This window comes from Pyxicephalus adspersus, chromosome 9 (genome assembly GCF_032062135.1).
Source record: "Pyxicephalus adspersus chromosome 9, UCB_Pads_2.0, whole genome shotgun sequence".
Taxonomy (NCBI): Eukaryota; Metazoa; Chordata; class Amphibia; order Anura; family Pyxicephalidae; genus Pyxicephalus; species Pyxicephalus adspersus.
The window spans coordinates 12,623,074-12,642,344 of record NC_092866.1 but is presented as its reverse complement, the minus strand read 5'-3'; the positions used below and the strand labels follow the sequence as shown (position 1 = coordinate 12,642,344).

Sequence of the window (19,271 nt, the reverse complement as noted above, 5' to 3'; positions counted from 1 at the left end):
ATGGCAGCAGTGTGACCTCGCTGTTCCTGCCTCCTTGTTTTGATCCTGCAGTCTTGATTGTTCAAGCTAATCCCACACTCTGAGCCTTGGATGCCTGCCAGGGCTGTTATTAATGGTACAAAAGCTTCTGTTCCACCTACTGCTATACCCACCAATAGACATCGCTGTTTATTTTCCTGGCTGAGCCACTGTGACCCCTCACACTACAACTCCACACACAAACACATCCAGATCTGTATGCCTTTACTACCTCTCTCCCTATATACGGCCACAAAGCACAGATATTGTTTGAAAGAGGACTGTGTGTAAAAACAGGAATACTAAAACAGCAGACTTGTCTATCTCATAAAATGCAGCAAACCAGACCCTCAATCTATAGCTCTCAATCCAACAGAGCACAACAACCATCAAAGGCTATGTAATAATCATTCTCAAGGCACAAAAGACATTATAGGCGCACACAACCAGTATTCTCCCCAATATTTTCAGCTGGGGGGGAAGAAGCTGTAGGAGGGTGGCAGGCCCTGTATTGTGACCCAACTTTTCAGTAAGCACCCAAAAACTGCTGAGTGTTGCATCTGGCTAAATGAACTGGGAGAACACTATAGAACTCAGTCCTAAAGAACATCAGTCTTCATTTAGATCAGAACATCTGGACTAAAGCTACATACACACTTCCAATTATTATCCTTGGAAAACCAACGACGAACGATCCTGCACGATATCTACGAACGATCGTATAGCACCGATCCTGCACATAGAGATAACGACACGATCGTTCGTAGATATTGTACACACAATAGATACGATCGTTTGAGCGATAGAGGAACTATGTGCACGACAGGAAAGTGAACGAACGTTCGTTCATTACGCATGCTCAGCCCATGGACGATCAACGAACGACCGTACACGCGAACGATGTTCAACGATCGTCGTCCAATCCGATCCGCCGGTCCGGTCGTTCGTTTCCAACAACTTTCCTCGTTCGTCGGCGTCGTTGGTTACTTTTTTACGAACGATTTTTGGCCCAATCGATCGTTCGTTCGTTTTGAACGATAAAAATTGGAAGTGTGTACGCACCTTAACTCCAAATGCCATTAAGAGATTGTCATGTTTGCATTTTCCCTTGTGTTTTGAGATCTTTACATATCATTGAAACGGTTCTATTTGCCAAACACATGGGAAAATCCCATATGTCCAATTTGATCTGATTAGTCCAACCATGCCAGCATTCACCAAAATTTAACTAGCTTTTAAAAGTAAACATAAAAGCAACTTACCACCAACATACTCCAAGCCAGAGATAGGCAAACTCCAGCCTATAAGACGGTTACGGCCTAGCCAGTATTCCAGTCTGGCCTAACAACCCCTAGTTATTTATTGTTGGATCCGGCCTAATTAAATCATTGCAGTATCGCGAGTTCCCACACAGTAACCCCAATTACTATGCCTAAAGAGCAGAAGCAACGCGCAGCTACCAGTTTCTGGAAGGTTGGCCTCGAACATCGTGTCTTCAATCCCGAATGGACTGACAAATTATTCTTCGTTCAATGTGGCAACAAAGCCCGGTGTTTATTGTGAAAAGACACCAACAGCACTTTCAAGCGGTCGAATCCCAAGGGGCATTTTGATGCCAAGCAAGCGCACATGTACAGAGACAACAACCTGGATGAACGGAAGTCTGAGGCTGCTCGCTTGGAGCCACGGTTGGTAAAAAACCTTTCCTTGGACACCTTGTTTCTTCGGGCCTAGTGTGCCTTCTTCACCTCCTGAAATGGCCTAGTAGTCGAAAGTTTTCGGACCTCTGCTTTAAGCAAGAGAACCTAAATCTTTTAGAAGTAGGTTGCCTTTGGTCTGGTCAGTTTTACAATGAAATACTGGTTGAAAAGGGATTCATTGTAAGAAAATGTAATGTTAATTTTAATGACAGCTATAAAATACTCCCATTCCTACATTCCCACTCCAAAATACTCATCTGCCCTTACATTCTCACTCCATCACTGGTAAATCCTGTAGGGTATTTGGCTACGTACACAGGTGCAAAAATTTTCATTGAAAATTTTCTTTCTTGATGCATGAACAATTGCTGTACATACAGCACCATTCTGTTCTATGGAGAGGCACCCCGCTGTGCTCTCCCCTTTACTTTTGTTAGGATCGCTCGTCCTCTCACAAGGATGGTCATCCAGACGACAAGCAATGTACACATACAAGATTCTCATCAGATATCAGCCCTGAGCAGATTATCGGACGAGAACCATTGCATGTGTGTACGTAGCCTTAGTCTTCTTGCCAGTAAAGTAGAACCAGTGAGGGGGAATGGCTTTGAGCGAGAGGAGTATTCTCAATGTTATTCGTGACCCTATTCGTGCATATTTGTTGCCAAGGGCAAAACTGCTGCTCTGACAGCACTGGGATGCCCAGTCATTTAAAGTGGACCCAGACTATACTTTATATAGACTAAATAGCACAGGATTTTAATGTTCACCTCTTTATGAACCATCCCAGCCATAGCGCAGACCCTACGAATATTATTTCATGAACCACTGTATACTACTAAAGCAAGTGTTTAAGCCAAAACTCAATTTTAAAACTAATTTAGACCAATACCTTTTTTTTACCTTCATAAAAATGCCTTTCAACACCCCAACCCCAGTCATGTGTGATATTTTACTCACATGAGCCCAGGAAAGTGATGCGAATAAGCAGCTTTGAGTAATTTTTGCACATGCATGGGACTATACCATGAAGGCTGCTGCAGAAAAGGAGGATGGGGGCAACTTAGCCAGTATTGGAGCAACAGTAGGCAAGAATTACATGTTCAACTGCAGAGAATGCCAAATGTAGATGTTATGTTGTTTTTTCCTGTTCTGGGTGCAAGTTCCGTTTTAAGATCATAAGTACTTTTGAATGCCACAAGGTGCCTGCAATTCACCACAGCTTTTAGAAACTAGGCCAGATCAGGGTTTATTGGATGCCAAGTAAAATACAATACTTTTGTTGGAATACCAAATGTAATAAATGTAGGCAAAACTTTGGAAAAAGGATCTGACATCAGCCCATGCACTACACCATACAGACAAATGTAGTTCATTAGTTCAGGTACTGGATGAATTATAGGTGGTGTTATAACTGCAAACAAGTGCTAAAATATTTCTATATAATCATACTGGAGACCTACAGAACCATTAGCACAGGCCACAAAATGCTTTCTTTTGAGGCATGGGTGTTCAACTACAGAAAACAAAAATACAGCAGTCATTGGGTTCTATCACCAAATCTCATGAGACTCTGCCATTGTACCTAATGCACCATACACATACTCAGTTGTTAGAAGTAATGGTTGTACAAGGAAGGGTGTATAGCACAAGCAATTGATTCTGCATCCTCCCCATTGGAAATAGTTGTCTATGTTGGTCGTTAAGCGATTTTGCAGAGAGAACAACGTTAGGGGGGAATCGGAGACATTAGATTTTTGCCCTAAAAGCAATCATGACTTGTCAGTTTGTTGACAATTATATTGTTCGTTCCATTTTAAATTAAGACTCCTCCAGATATGAAGGTACAGACTGTAGCTACAGGAATACCACACCGAGGGCAGTCCATAGTGACAACATTTCCAAATGTCCTGCCAAAATAAACTGATGTATTGAAGATCACTTTGACTGTACTGTGATCATAGTGAAGTTAGCAAGGTAATATTTTTAGATAAGCATACAGCGGCCTTCATTTTCCAATCAAACTCAGTGACAAGGCTGCCTTTCTATAGAGGAGAGAATAAAATAAGGAAAGTACTCCCCCCCATATTAAAAAAAGCTTCTTTAAAAGGCAGTTTTTTTTTTTTTTTTTTTTATTTAAAGGCACAAATATATGTAAACTTACAGACCTGAAGTGGTGAAATATATACATTTCAAACAGGCAAGCAACAAAAAAAAAAATCCTGAATAGTAAATTTACATCTCTAAGAAAGCCCATGCTAAAATATGACAAAGCTTCTCCTTGTGCGCTATATGAAAAACTACCTGTCTAGAAAGACAAGTTATTAAAATAATGAAGGTATAGGAAAAATTATTCAAACTCCCAAAGCAAAACCATGAATAAGCCTTTATACTTTGATCTGCTGCACACACAACATCCATGTTCACAACAAAGCCACTCTTACCACATGAAATAGGGATGTTAGGCTTCACTACTTTGAGCTCCCATTTCTATTAATTCATTTCATAACCAGGCTGAAAAACATACAGGGATTGCCAACATCTTTGAACAATGTTTTGTCAGCTATTTTTGCAAGGCAGTGATCAACAACTGATGTATGGCGGCACATTTGTGCGTTAGCATCAGGTATGTGTTGCCAGTGCTGGCCCCAAGGGGAAAAATATATATATACATTTCCCTTCCTGCTTTACTGCAGTATTAGGGCAGCCAGACTTGCTCCTTCACCCTGGAAAGCCCCAACTTTCTCCTGCACAATGACAAACATCAATCTCACCTGCATCACAGGCCCATTAAGGAGCATGTACACAGGAAAAGTATGTGTGAGCAAGGGTTATAAGGGTGTGTGTTTGTATGTCTAACTAATAAAATTCCTGAGGGCAGAGACCTATGTGAATGGCTCTTTCAGGCAGATTACACCACTGTACAGGGCTGGTGCACAGACATTTACACAGCCCATTAATTTTATTGGTCTGTCCAATACTAAAAAAGATCCCTAGCAGCACCGCTGTATGGAAACTACTCAATGGCATTGTGGGCATGAGCTGCATAGTTGGCATGGTAGGGCCGTAATCTACCCACCAATCACAGCTATGTGATGGGTATATCTGTTATATATTAGTTTGTGCAATATAAGCAGCATGGTGGCTCAGCAGTTAGCACTCTTGCCTTTGAAGCGCTAGGTCGCAGGTTTGAATCTTGGCCAGGACACTATCTGTCTGGAGTTTACAGGTTCTCCCCGTGTCTGGTTTCCTCCAGGTACTCTGGTTTGCTCCTACATCCCAAAAAAAACACGCAGTTAGGTTAATTGGCTTCCCCCTAAAAAATAAAATTGACCTTAGACTACAATATGACATATGAGCATATTAGGGACATTAGATTGTGAGACCCTTTGAGGGACAGTTAGCAACATGACTATAGACTTTGTACAGCGCTGCATATTATGATGGTGCTTTAATAGTGAAATATTTAATAATTTACATTTTATACACATACACACTATGTAATATATTTTCTCTAACCTAAAGATTACTAATATAAGTTCTGGGAAAGTGAAAAATGTATGAAAAAAAGCTCAGCGCATCACAGAACTGTAAAGGTCTGCTAAGGAAGTTTTATGTAGGTGACAGTGAAGTGGTTAAAACAAATGTAAACGTGATGACATGAGCTTTAACAAGTTCAAATTAAAAGCTGCATATTTTAAAAGGCATAAATGCATGGCTTGATTTTTAATGCTAGTTTAGGATGTGGCCATGAAGGTCCTTCAGGCAATTTGTTACAGGATAACAACACTCCAACTCCCAATTTAGCTCTTGCTTTGTAACCTTGTCACAGTAAAGCTGCGTACACACCTGCAATTTTTCTCGTTGGAAAGGATCTTTCACGATCCTTTCCAACGAGAAAAGACTGCACGATGCATGAACGATGCTGTACATACAGCACCGTTCATGCTCTATGGAGAGGGGAGAGCGACGGAGCGGCACCCTGCTGCGCGCTCTCCCCTTCCCTTTCATTAGGATCGGTCGTCGTCCATGGATCCACCAGGACGGTCGTCGGACGATGGACGACGACCGACTGTACACACGGCAGATTTTCGACCGATAATTGGCCGATACCGATTATCGGGCGAGAAAAATTTGCCGTGTGTACGCAGCTTTAGTTTCAATGAAGGCCTTTTTAAAGCTGCGTACACACGGCAAATTTTTCTCGCCCGATAATCGGTATCGGCCAATTATCGGGCGAAAATCTGCCGTGTGTACAGTCGGTCGTCGTCCATCGTCCGACGACCGTCCTGGCGGATCCATGGACGATGGACGACGACCGATCCTAATGAAAGGGAAGGGGAGAGCGCGCAGTAGGGTGCCGCTCCGTCGCTCTCCCCTCCCCTCTCCATAGAGCATGAACGGTGCTGTATGTACAGCATCGTTCATGCATCGTGCAGTCTTTTCTCGTTGGAAAGGATTGTGAAAGATCCTTTCCAACGAGAAGAATTGCAGGTGTGTACGCAGCTTAACACATTGCACAGCCATGGTTTTCTGTTATCAGGTAACCCATCCCTAAAAATGTCCTGCAGCCATCACTTAAGTGCAGGCATGTAAACAGAATTGAAAACAAAAGACTGCAGCACATCAGGGGCACTGATGCAAGATAAATTAAATAGGAAAAACAAGTGACTAGTTTTTGATACAGAATTTCATCTATTAGCATTTAGAAATATACTCTATATAGAAGCAGATTGTTTACTTCCCAAGAAAGGTTCAAAAGTTGGTCTAAACATTTCCTGTTGTAAATCTAGGTCATATTGTAAATGACTTGCAAGTAGCTACTGGTTACTAGACAAAGGCTCCAAAATTTGTTACACTGTGAGCTACAATGCCTTGCACTAACTTTTCAAAAAAAATAAATAAATAAATAAAAAAAAAAAATCTACCTACAGCACGTTAAATGTACCTGTGGCCAGACTACAAACATTACCTATCCAGTGTTCTCCCCAGACCCTTTTAGCTGGGCGCACCACCCAGCCTTTTTTGGCAACCACTCGGCTGTTTTTGGGTGGTTACTGATGAGTTGGGTCAACATTCAGGGGCTTCCACCCGCCTAGAATTTTTTCCCACCCAGCTTAAAAAAAATTCTGGGTTGAGCACTGCCTATCATTACCCCACCAGAGTAAGCAGAACTAAACTGTGCCACGAGTACACAGGCCTTAGCTTACTGTATATTATGAAACCCGAGATCTGTATAATGTACTCTTCTATCCATCATCGTGAGAATCCAACTTTTCAGCAGTTATACAAATTCTGGCATAGCGAGATGCAGCAGTGGATTCTAGCTACCAACATGACTATTCCCTGGACTGCCCAGCACTGAGCCCTGGAGGACATATACCTTATGAACAATTTCACTTTTCTACCCAACCTCGAAACACATTGCAAGCCCCTCAGTAAATGGAAAGGTGTCTGTACTGTGAGAGGTGCTAGGACATGCTTTTGCATGACTTACAGAAAAGTATGAAATTACATAGGACCGCTTGGAGCTCAGAGGCACAGCAAAGGAATTTTGCAAACTAGTGACAGTAATCTGTTGGTGTTGGTTTGTGACTAACAGCGAGCAAAGGATGTTATAAACACATATGGGCCTAAAATATACCAATTTTTAGTGTGAAAAGCATTTATGGGAAAAAATGATTAAGGATGCAGTTGATCACCAGCACTACCAAAGCAGTAGCCTGAAGAAAGTAGAAATAAACTCACATCTGAGCTTTGTTTATATTTTTTGGTCAATATAAATCTGACACTTCTAGCATTACTTTTGTTAAAAATAAGTAACTGAAAGGGATCAGTATAATTTTATGATACTAGTCATGGACATCTCAGATCAAAGTACAAAGATAAGCTTCTAATTACAGTGCAAACCTACAAAGAAAACTACCAGCAGCAAATAAAATGACCACCGCAACAAAATGCTTGATACCTTACACGAACAATGATTTAACCATACAATGTGGATGCTCTTAATGGCAGTAATATACTGTGTAAAGGAGTAATTGCCATTTTGTATCTACATTTACATAACTACATAAGACAAAGGCAAATAAGAACTATATGAACAATAAGGAGTTGGTAGACAGTTCATTATAGTATGTGATGCTACACTTATCACTTTAGTATTTGTTGATCAGAAAAGATCTATTTTGCTGGGGGGGGGGGGATTTTATTACTCTATTAAACTATGCTGTAAAAGGGAAGGGTAAGTAAATAAAATACAAGCTTGGAAACCAGCAAAGGTAAAGCAAGAACTATTACAAACATCACATCAATTGCTTCTACAAGATGAACAATTTCCAAACTATTCATCTGATTATACCACACACGAGTAAAGTTTTAGAGCCTAATTTTAGAAGGCATTACGAAAAATATTTAAATTATTTAACAATACCATTTACCAACACCAAGCTTCTAATGTCTCCTAAACACAATTAGTACAAAACAAATGCTAGTCATGTTCTGGGCCCCTACGGGCCAAACATGCAACAATGGTCTGGTTTGGTTTGTTTTTATTACTAGGAGATACAAATATCAAAATACTGCAACAAAAGCTCCAATGATCCCACTTTTACCAATTATATACAGGAGCCAAAAACAACCGGTCACTACTACTGGTATTTACCTTTTATCCAAAAGCACATGTATGAAGAGCTAAACACTTTGCTTTACAACTGACCAGAATTTTTTTTTCTGTATTATTTTGCTTGCACATGAATAAAGCTTTGCTTAGCTACATTTTGCTTTGTGCATCCTTTGCATGCATCACAGATAAGGGGAAAAGGGCTGACTTTGCTCTCAATTAAACAGTGCAAAAAAAAAAAAAAAAAAAAAAAAAAAAAAAGCACAGGCAGTTTCTATGAGCTAGGCGGACATTAGAATCTGTGCCAGCAGACAGGAAACTCGATAATGAAGAGTATGTGTATTCCTAAATCAGTGTGGCACAATGCTGGCCAGTTATGGGTGGGCAGGACATAATTGCAGCATTTAGTTTGATTTAAATGATTAAAGAGTATTCGGGATAAAAATATACACACACACATGATAAGGTAAGGAAAAATGCTTTTAACTGGTAGCTTGGAAAGAAGAGGGGGGAAAAAATGCTTAATCTTTGAAGCACGAGGGAGATTAATTGTTCATTGCTCACCGGAGTTCAACTTGAATTACCACTGATATATATATATATATATATATATATATATATATATATATATATATATATATATATATATATATAATTTTTATTATATATAATTTTATTACACACACACTAGATAGCAACCAAAACAGATACATGAATATTAATAAGTTACACAGCATGGGATGACACATGCATACGCTTGTTTAATGATTACTAAAAACAGATCAGTAGCCTTCATTTGAGCTATAATTTTCCTTTACCCTAATGCAGCAGGTGACTGCTCTTTGATCACACCCAAGGTCGTAAAGTAGGTTAGTATGTCATCATTAAACTGTAGGACACGTCAACTTGTGAAAAGCCAACCTTCAAGGTGTAACAGGCTACAGCAACATTTATTCCAAAAGACTTTGAAAAACACATGTTGCATGGGATGAACTGCACACAGATGCAATCATTTACCCACTATAGAGATTTCTAAAGCCTAGGGGTCTGTGGCATGGAAGAGTCCAATCTCAAAGAGCAATTGAAAAAGGGGAAATCGCTTTTTCTTCCTGCCATAGAAGAATGAGCATCATGATCACATTGGTCATAGTGACAATGATCAATACATACAATACCACATAGCCTTTAGTACAATAGGATGAATCTTCACATTGTTTAGTGAACTAGAAATATTGGACAAGTTGCGGTTTTGTTTGGAAGCCAATTCCAAATGGTACTTACAACACAGACGTTGTGGTGCCAACAACTACCCTTGTGATGAGAACACAGTCGTCTCTGCTACTTTTTTTAGGTTTTAGATTTAGTCCTTATCCCCTACAGTAGGCACCAAACTAGTAGTAAAGAGAAAGTCACAATCTGACTGTACAACATTGATATCCAACAAAAGTTCAAGGGCCTTTGTGACCAAGCAAAAATACATTTGGAAAGTTCAGGTAGGTCCCTTTATTATAGTTTTGGTAAATCTTAAGATGGCGTGGTCAATGTCCCAAGTATCACAAAATAGAGCTATTTTTTTCCAAGGGTAAAGGAATTAAAAAATAAAAAAAAAAGCAGGTTAACCGCTTTTCTCAACCATACTTCAAAAATAAATAAAAATATATTTGTTCATGCCATAAGAGCTAAACACATTCACCAACCCATTCTGAGGTCACGTGTACTAATTTGTAGCATAAATAGAAGTTCAAACAAAGGCTCGGTGTCAATAAGGGTCGGCTAATATAAAAAAATTCCTGGATAGCAAACAGATGAAATAACTTCACTCCTGCTGATTACGCTTTCAAAAATCCAGCTGCGTTTCCACTCTTGAAAACTTAAACGGTGTTCAAGATTTCCACGTCAGCATCCTATAACTATAATTGGCTTCATATATAAATATATATTAAACAAAATAAAATAAAGAAGTCCATGAGCAAGCAGCATTCACAAGAACTGCCAGTGAAGCACAGCAAATTAAAAGCATAGCCATTTTTAAGCTAAACATGTACCTGCAGTTAGAATTGGATAAGTCTCCTTTATTTTGTTCACCCACACAAATCACACGGGCATGCCATACCCTACAGTCAGAACATGCAGGTCTGATTTCAGAGACTATAAATTCAGAAAGAAAGACTATTATAAAAATGGCCCCATAATTTTAACCTTTTGCACATCTACCTAAACAGGTGACTGCTGAACTCTGCAGAGAACTTTTTACACGGATACATGGCAATACAGTCTTGCTTGCAGAAAGAATTTTGTTGTTCAAGAGACATACCGAGAACAGTAATGGTAACCCTGCAACAGTCAAAGGAAAAAATCCTTAAGTGATTAGACTTTGAAATAGGTCATGAGAAAAGGCAGAGCACTTCCAGATATGCAATATGCCACGGCATTACTCTGCCTACAGCCTCATGGATGCAAATTTTTAGTGTCATTGCTGCCCCATTACTATTCTCATGAGATTTGTCACTACTGTGCTACTCGAAAGAAGGCTCAGAATAAAGGAAAAACTTTGCCAAAAAGATAAGCCACTTTTCACAGGCACATAGTAGAACAAGCACAAGTCAGTAATGATGAAAGATCTGCAAAAACACTGCAGACAATGGCTGACCAGCCCTTTGCCTTCTGCTTGCCCCTGCTGGACACAGACTTCAGTTCTGGTTTTGGAGCAGCATGTTTACTAGGTAGTCACTGTCCTAGCATTTCAAAATCTAGCACCAACATTTTCCAGAGAATTTGTAGTAAATCTTGGATTTGTAACAAAACAAATTCTTTTGTTTGTTTAATACACACAAGTGACCGCTACCTACCCCCCATCTACATTGTATGCGCCACCATCTGGGACACCAGTGGTTAAGAAGCTCGTAAGAGAAATGAAGTTTCAAGTTGGGATCAACACCCACCATTGACGGAGAATAAAAGACATGCATATCAAGATAGGAGACTTCACACTTTAAAACCTACCTAAACTGATAATTGAACATGGTAAAATCTAACAGTCGAAAAATGTTTGCTTACAACATGGATCAGGAACTTAAATTTATTGCATACTGGTAATCTTGGTTTGCTCATTCCAAATGCACGGTCCAGTTGTGAACGGAGAATACGTTTTATTGTTCTGGTGTTGATTTTTAGTTCAATGGTATTGAATAAGTTTTTTTTTACCTTCTGTGTATATCATATATGTCAATTGTTTCCTTTTTTCCCTCCCTGGTCCTAATTATATTTAATTGTTTGTAATACTGTTTTCTATGCAAATTCAAAAAACAAATCTAACAGTAAACAGTGTATGTGAGCACAAGTAATGTATAGAAACCAAGTATCAAATCCATAGGCCAAATGTGCTTGCACACTGTATTACAGCTATTTCAGCAGTTATACTCAAATCAGATGCTACTGATGCATTAAGTAGATATAGATGCTTGACTACATTTCCCAGCATGCCTGAATTACAGCGGCAGCCATGTGTCTACATGAGGAGGGGCAGCCCTTCTATTCACAAAACAAATGGCTAGCAATTGTCCAACCTCTATTACTAGGAAACTAAATGGAATGACAAGAACTGACTATGTGGATAGGTGTACAAAAGGCGGTTCCAAAAGATAACAGTTAAACTATTCAACATGATCATGTTAAAGTTACAGTTTGCATGGATTTTGTGTTTGGTTAGGTTTCAACAAAGCAATTGCAATGCTTCAGAAAAACTTTTTTTTTTAGAACACCAGAACCGGTAAACTTATCGGGGGGGGGGGGGGAGGTATCTTTTTATCATGTATCAAAAAACAAAAAAAAACACAGGATGTATCACGTAGGTATTTGGGAGGCTTTGCACTCCCATTAATTCTGAACCACCTAGGCGATCGAGAATTAGGGGGTGGTGGTGCAAAAAAAAAAAAAAAATCAGATTTTGGAAATTTAAAACTACTACATATTCAGAGTGCAATGGAACAGTTTGCAGACAACTGTCAAAACACGTTGCATAGCAACCAAGGTCTGCTCTACCAGTCTGCAGCAGCATGTGTAAACCGCACTCAACAGCAAAGAACAGGCTGCAACCTCCATTTACAACAGCTTGAAATAGTTTTAAAGAACAAAAATGTAGGAATCCATAGTTTTAGGAAGTAAATTGGCATTAGAATTTTAATATGCAAGTATTTCCAACTTTAAAACTGTAAATTGTGTCACTGCAGTAGAATTAAAACCCATTAAGAAATTTTATTAGTAAAAAAAAAAAAAAAAAAAAAAAAAAGAAGGGTCAATTTGGAATCTGGCCTTAAAAGTTGATTGGATAGCAAGTCAGTTTTCTAGCAAGCAAGTCTTTGGATTTTCCTAGCTTGGGTAATAGGAAAGACTTAGCACCTCACTTGGAAAGTAGCATACAGAGGGTATGGTGGAGGACTGGTCAGCCCAAGTTCAAGCTGCCTTGCAAACCACCAGATAAAAGTACAGCAGAAATTTGCAGACACCATATTTACATAAAAATATAAAATTCATAAGCAGGGCATTAGAATAGTAGTTATAAAAGGCTTTGTAGTACACCATGAAATCAAAAACTTAATATAATTTGTGTCTATTACAAAAAAGGGTTTAAACAAACTGGTGGGTTAACAAAAAAAAAAAAAAGCTTTGGATCCTCTATTACACTATTTACATTATGTATAACCAAAGCGTTGTCAGTTGCTACATGAAAAAGCTGTTTACTACAGTCACACCCATCACTAACGAAGCACCAACAATTCCTAACATGTACACTTGCAGCACAGTTGTTACAAAGGAATTTATGAGACACTCAGGATTTTTCTTTTTGTAAAGAATTAAAACCCCGAAATTTTTACAGAAAGCAGTGCAGAAGATTTGATAGGTGTGCACGCCAATGGTTTAGGAGAATAATCTATAAATGCTGGGGTAAAACCAGATTTAACGGGTGGCAGTTTTCTGGGCAAAAAGCTTTGTTGAGTTGAGCTTTGTGGAGACTATAGATGTGATAAAAGGAAGTCGTAAGCAATTGGGAAAAAAAAAAAAAATAAGGAAGTGTGAGCAATGTTTAGGCACCCAGGGGTACAAGCTCACCACAACTGAGCAAATAAATGTTGCTTTGATTGCCGAGACCGGATTTCTGATGCAACATTGGAATGATGGTGTCAGAATTTGGCATCGAACATGAAAACATGACTCCATCCAGCCTTATATAGCAACAGTTCATGATTGTGGTGGTGGAATTGTGTGGAGACATTTCTGGCACACCGAGTACTAACTGAGCATTGTTCAACTGCCACAGTCAACCCAAAATTGTTACTGACCATGTCCATGATTTTATGTCCACAATGTTCTCATTTTCGGATGGCTATTTCCATCAGGATATTGCACCGTGCCACAAAAGTTCAAACCATCTCAAACTGGTTTCTTGAACATGACAGTTCACTGCACTTAAATGGCTCTAGTCACCAAATGTCAATCCAAAACAATACACCTTGCTAAAGCTATGTACACAAGTGCAATTATAGTCCTTGGAAAGGATCGTGAAAGAGCCTTTCCAACGACAAACAACTGCACAATGCATAAACGAGCGCTGTACATACAGCACTGTTCTGCTCTATGGAGAGGGGAGGGAGAGAACGAAGGAGCAGCACCCCGCTGCGCTCTCTCTCTTCACTTCCATTATGATCGTTCATCGTCCGTGGATCCACCAGGCACTATACACACGCAAGATTCTCATCTGATATCAGCTTTGAGCCGATTATCAAGAACCATTGCACGAGTGTACCTAGCCAAATACTGTCCATAATGATATAGTTGCATCACGAAGTCCTATTCCACAAAATCCGAACTAATAAACCAGCTACAGTGAATGTATGTTATATGTTGTTACAGGCACAATTCAGTGTTACATTACTGTGTTGATTCTCAAAAACAAACCATTTCTGCATGATTTATATGCAAACATTGAGGGCTTATTTTGTGTTGTATTTTTCTCACTGACTGCCAGGTAGTAATATTAAGAGTCAGAAGCGTTGGACTGGTTCACAGAGGACAAAGATTAAGTATGAGCTCACTGGTATCTCAAGCAGATCCACAAGATTTAACCCGAGGCTTTTAAAGCGCTTGTTTGAAATCCCCATGCATTCCAATGGGCTAATCTACACTAGGACGCTTCCTTGAGGTACATTTATGAGCTTTATCTTAAACGTTGCTTGCAATGTTTACAAAATTAAAACGCTGGGTTAAAGCTGTTAAACACCCCAAAACGCAAGTAAACACTTCCATTGACTTCAAATGGTACATTTTTCACACGTTTTCCCTTTAAGCACTAAAAACGTATACGGGTTAAATGCGGGGAAGACACAACATGGGCGTTTTCTAGCAAACTTTACAATGAATTAAAAGTGTTTAAAAACACAAACGCAATAGGAACATTTTCATGTTTTTTTAAAAATGTCCGTGTAGACCCAGCTTTACCAGGCCAATTCTGACCAACAGCTAAAGAAACCATACAGAGAAAAAAAACTAAAGAGGTAAATCTTATCCACCAACCAATATTTTCTTTAAATTGCAATATATTGCTGTGCTCGCAAAACTTTAACCCTTTTTATAACACACAAGGTGAACCAGATGTTCTCAGGTTGGCACATTTATCATCAACAGAGGGGTCAAGGACTGGGAGAAACAGGGCAAGCACTAGTATTTGAGTCTTTCTGCACAAAGGATTGTAGGATTAATATAGGAGACAAAACCGACCGATAGCCTGTTCATAAAACCACATGAATTTTACATCTACCTTGAGTTGAGCTTCTCCTGCAACCTGGATTCAATAAACATCACAAAACACAGCTTACAAAGTTAGCTTCATGTTGTGTTGACTTAGGTATAAAGATAGAAAGGCGATTTTAGAATGCCCCCCAACAGGAGGATGGCAGAACATAACCTTACTACCACTTTGCTCCTGGTGCGTTAACATCAGTGACCACAACTAACCTAATCCTGGTCAATTTTATGCCATATCTTGTTTATGCCTCCTCCTCCATCAAAATTAATCCATCCATAATGATCTCTAACCCCAGCCAGCTAATGATATTTTTCAGCTCTGCTTTACCATTTCCATCCATGCATTTATTGTCCCCTTTGACGTCTTCTCCCATAAAAAAATATATTAAGTCTTTATTCTGCATAGTTTTATTGGCTGCCAATTGAAAGCGCGTTTCCACTGTTCTTTGTTACAAAGAGTTTGTAGAAGGTGACGTTTTCTTTTTGTTTCAGATAGAATATAAAAGCGTTAGACCCTTTGTCACGTTTATTGCCATCCTGGTAGATTATCTGTGGCAGTGGGTACTAAAGCTAACACGGGATAAAGAGGGGGAGGGGAAAACCATGCAATTTTACAGTTGTTTCCAGGACAACAGGTAGAGAAAAATACACATGTTCCTATGACAACACAACAAGATAAAATCTCCAAGTTGGAGAATGGTTCCCATTTTCTATTATGTCTCCATGATAGGAAGTGAAGGAAAATTTCCCTAGCGGAATTTAAATAAAATGGTTTTAACCCTTTCCCTTTTATATTGAAAAAGTTAGCTATACATATTCCATAAACAGGGGAGAATGCAGAGATTCCATTTTAACCACTTCAAGAACAATTGTGGACAAGACCATGGAGTTGGAAGCCATTACTGTGTACTTGGAACTGTAGATTGGGGGGGGGGGGGGGGGGGGGGGGGTGGATAAAGTCTTAGCTCCGTACAATAGCCAAATATACAAGAAATGGTAAAGCTGGGATGTGCATCTCCAGCAGATAAGGTAATACAAGGAAGAAAAAAAAAAGCATTATACTACTACAAGATTTGCACAAAAGGGCTTGAATTATGTAAGATTCTTTCTCTGTGTATAGCAAGCCTTCGCTTGGAACACATGTAAAACATTCTTGTGTTACCAGGACTTAAGTGAAACAGGGCCTCAAATTCATAAGAAGCACATGAGCCGAGGAAGTCAGGAACACGCCTGCTTTAAGATATAAAGCAAACTGTGCGGGGGAGAGCCCACAATGTAACATTACTCAAACACAAACAGTCCATTAACATGCTTAAGCCCAGACATGCATCAGGAAGCAAAGAAAAGCACTTCACTCACATGAAATGAAGAAACGCTGCACAAAGACTGCACAGGAAGGAACCAGATATCAGAGCGCAAACTTTCCTCAAAGATTGGAATGAAACATGAAATCTAGTTTCTACCAAAAATTTCAAAGCAGAAAATTAAGAATTGAATTTAAAATGTATATGAAAAATTTTTTATGGCTTTTTTGATCAAGCTGAGAAAGGGGGTAGAACCTCGAGCCTAGATCTTTAAAGAGGTACATAGAATGGATTAGGAGTGGGGATTTACCTCCCCTTTCACTTCCTGTTGTGTCTACTGGAAAAATCTCCCAAATACAAAGCAGAAGGGAAAAAGCCATAGAAAAATGACAATTTAACCATCCCTACTCTATTCAAAATGAAATGTTTTGACTAGATATAACTCAAGAGCTCAGAGAATCTGGCATGACCTTATGGGAATATTCCTGGTCCTTGCATTTCAATGGCCATAACAGATTCCCACTAGGGAATCCCAAAATAGATCCCTAAGAGTAAACTATTACTGGCAAGTCAAGTAATGAAGGACACGTTGGATTAAATAGCAAATACAATAAAATACTGAACACTGGCATCTATGCATGTCAGTTTGTTGGATTGATTTTCCTATGCTCCCACCACTGAAGCACATTTTGCCATTAGATTTTACTTTAGATAGGGGAAAGGATAGTCTACAGCTCATCACGCTAAACAGATCTGTAAAGGTTGAAATAAGCTTTCTACCTCAGATAATTGGGTGCTCAGATTGGAACCAAACGCAAAAAAGTTCACATTCAGTTTTTGTATTTATTTCCCTAACAAAGTCTTTGGCAACTACGTGATGATCCAAGATAAACTTCCTGACAAATCAGACTCCAGTTAACGATTATCTATCTCATCAGAACACAAAATCCAGCAAGACATGGCCATCAGGTAAAAGTAGCCCTAGACATTGTCCCAGTTTTATGACCGGTCACCACATGCATATAGACCCTGGATGTATATGGCAGCAGCTGTAGACTCAAACTTCACCAGAGAGAAGTACCTTGACAGGTTAGAGCAGGGGTCGGCAAAGTTTTATGGCCAATAAGCCATTTATGGGGTGGGCATGAGCACGCTAGGCCAGACCCGCCCTGATTGCTCCACCCACCACCTGGGAACACCCCCTGAAGTGAATTCCCTCTCCTTCGTATGCATTGCGGAGGAGAGGGATTTACCTTCAGGGAGCTTTCCCTATTTACAGCGGCGGCGGAATATCAACACCAGCCGCGGTAAGTAGGGGAGCAACAGAAGGAGGCGGCACCAAAGCTCTGGCGGCTCCGGTAGTTTCCAACGCCTCCTGGCAGATCCGGCCAGCAACCCTTGGCTCCGGAGCCGCGGGTTGCCGGCCAGCATTAGGCCGGATCGGCCAGGGGGACGTTAGGTCAGAACTATCTGGTCTAAAGGCCAAGGTTTGCCGACCCACGAGTTAAAGGGAAAAAAAAAGGTCTGTAGAGAACCTCATTGTATCTCTATAAGAAATAAATCACCTGATGCAACCACTAGCATCCAGAAACTAGGGAGTAAGCACAGACACCACTACCTGCCATCTATTGACTAACAGAACAAAAAATAGTTTTCCAACACAACTACAAGTTTGCCTTCAAGGAATTAATGCCAAACACCACCTATGGTAAAACAAGGCCACTAAAAGGCATCCATGAACCGAAGTAGTAAGCCCCCGGGTCCCCCTTTTAACCTTCAGATAACTTTTGCAACAATACGCATTAATTGAATATTGAAATATCTAGTGCCAAGCCATATTCACAGGATTTGTGGAGATCAAATGTTAACAATTTTCACTTTTGGGTCTCCAACAACCAACCAACATCAAAAATTCCATAGATATAAAGCCAAGCAAAAACGCATCTGAAGAATCAGATAAAGAAAAAACAAGTTGATATTTACCGACTCCATAGTTGAAAGCAGCGATGCGTTATGCCCATATAAAAATCCAGCTTTTTGCCCACAACTGTACGCAGATTCTGAAAGGAAAATATACAGATTATAGATATGCAAGCATTTGAAGGTCATTTAAAATAGTTAATTGATAAAGTGCAGATATTAAATTAGCTACTACCATCTTTCCAAGACAGCACCCATAGTATCATGAGAGAACATGCCTAAGGAATGATGTTTCCGAGTGGAGAACAGTCTTTTCCTCCTAGCAACCAACGAAATATCTCCCTTACATGTTTTAACCTGTCCTAGCAACAGTCAAGGGAGACGCTCATTGGCTACTAGGAAGCCAAGATTTGTTCTTTAGAAAAACGCTTCATGCCACATCAGACCTATATGAAGCCGCAATCACAACAAAATGCACTACAGACAGAAGCTACTAAGCGCTTTTGCATCATAGACACGAAGAAAGCATTTCATTGAAAAGCCCATCATAGTGCTCTGCACTAATGGGCTTTATAAGGGGCAATTAAAAAAAATTTAAAAAAAAAAAAAAGGAATTGATTTTGAGGTTGGAGTAGTGGCAGAAGAAATTGTTTTGTTTGTATTAGTAAATTGTTTTGTTTGTATTAGTATTATTATTGTATTAAGTAATGACATTTATAAGCATTTTCTATGCAAACTGGGTTCATTCTTTTTTAGCATTTTATACAATGAGATATACAGTGATTCAATCAATTAGTGCTCACAGAAAGAAACTTGCAAGCGTTTATTAGCACTAGGCATAAGGATGTCCTGCATGCATGGACCTGCCAAGGACTGATTTTCCAAGAAAACTCTAGGTAGCAAAAA

The 19,271-nt window shown here is 39.5% G+C and overlaps 1 protein-coding gene across 3 annotated transcripts in view; it reads right to left on the bottom strand.

Annotated features, from left to right (window-relative positions):
* ANKRD11 (ankyrin repeat domain containing 11) overlaps positions 1-19,271 on the bottom strand; it is a 103,132-nt gene that overhangs the window by 67,819 nt on the left and 16,042 nt on the right. For 2 of the 3 annotated variants that reach the window (XM_072422627.1, XM_072422626.1), the window contains exon 2: positions 18,429-18,505. The exons of the other annotated variant lie outside the window; for it this stretch is intronic. The gene's annotated coding sequence lies outside the window, so the exon portion shown is untranslated. The remainder of the gene's footprint in view (positions 1-18,428; positions 18,506-19,271) is intronic. 3 annotated transcript variants of the gene reach the window in all.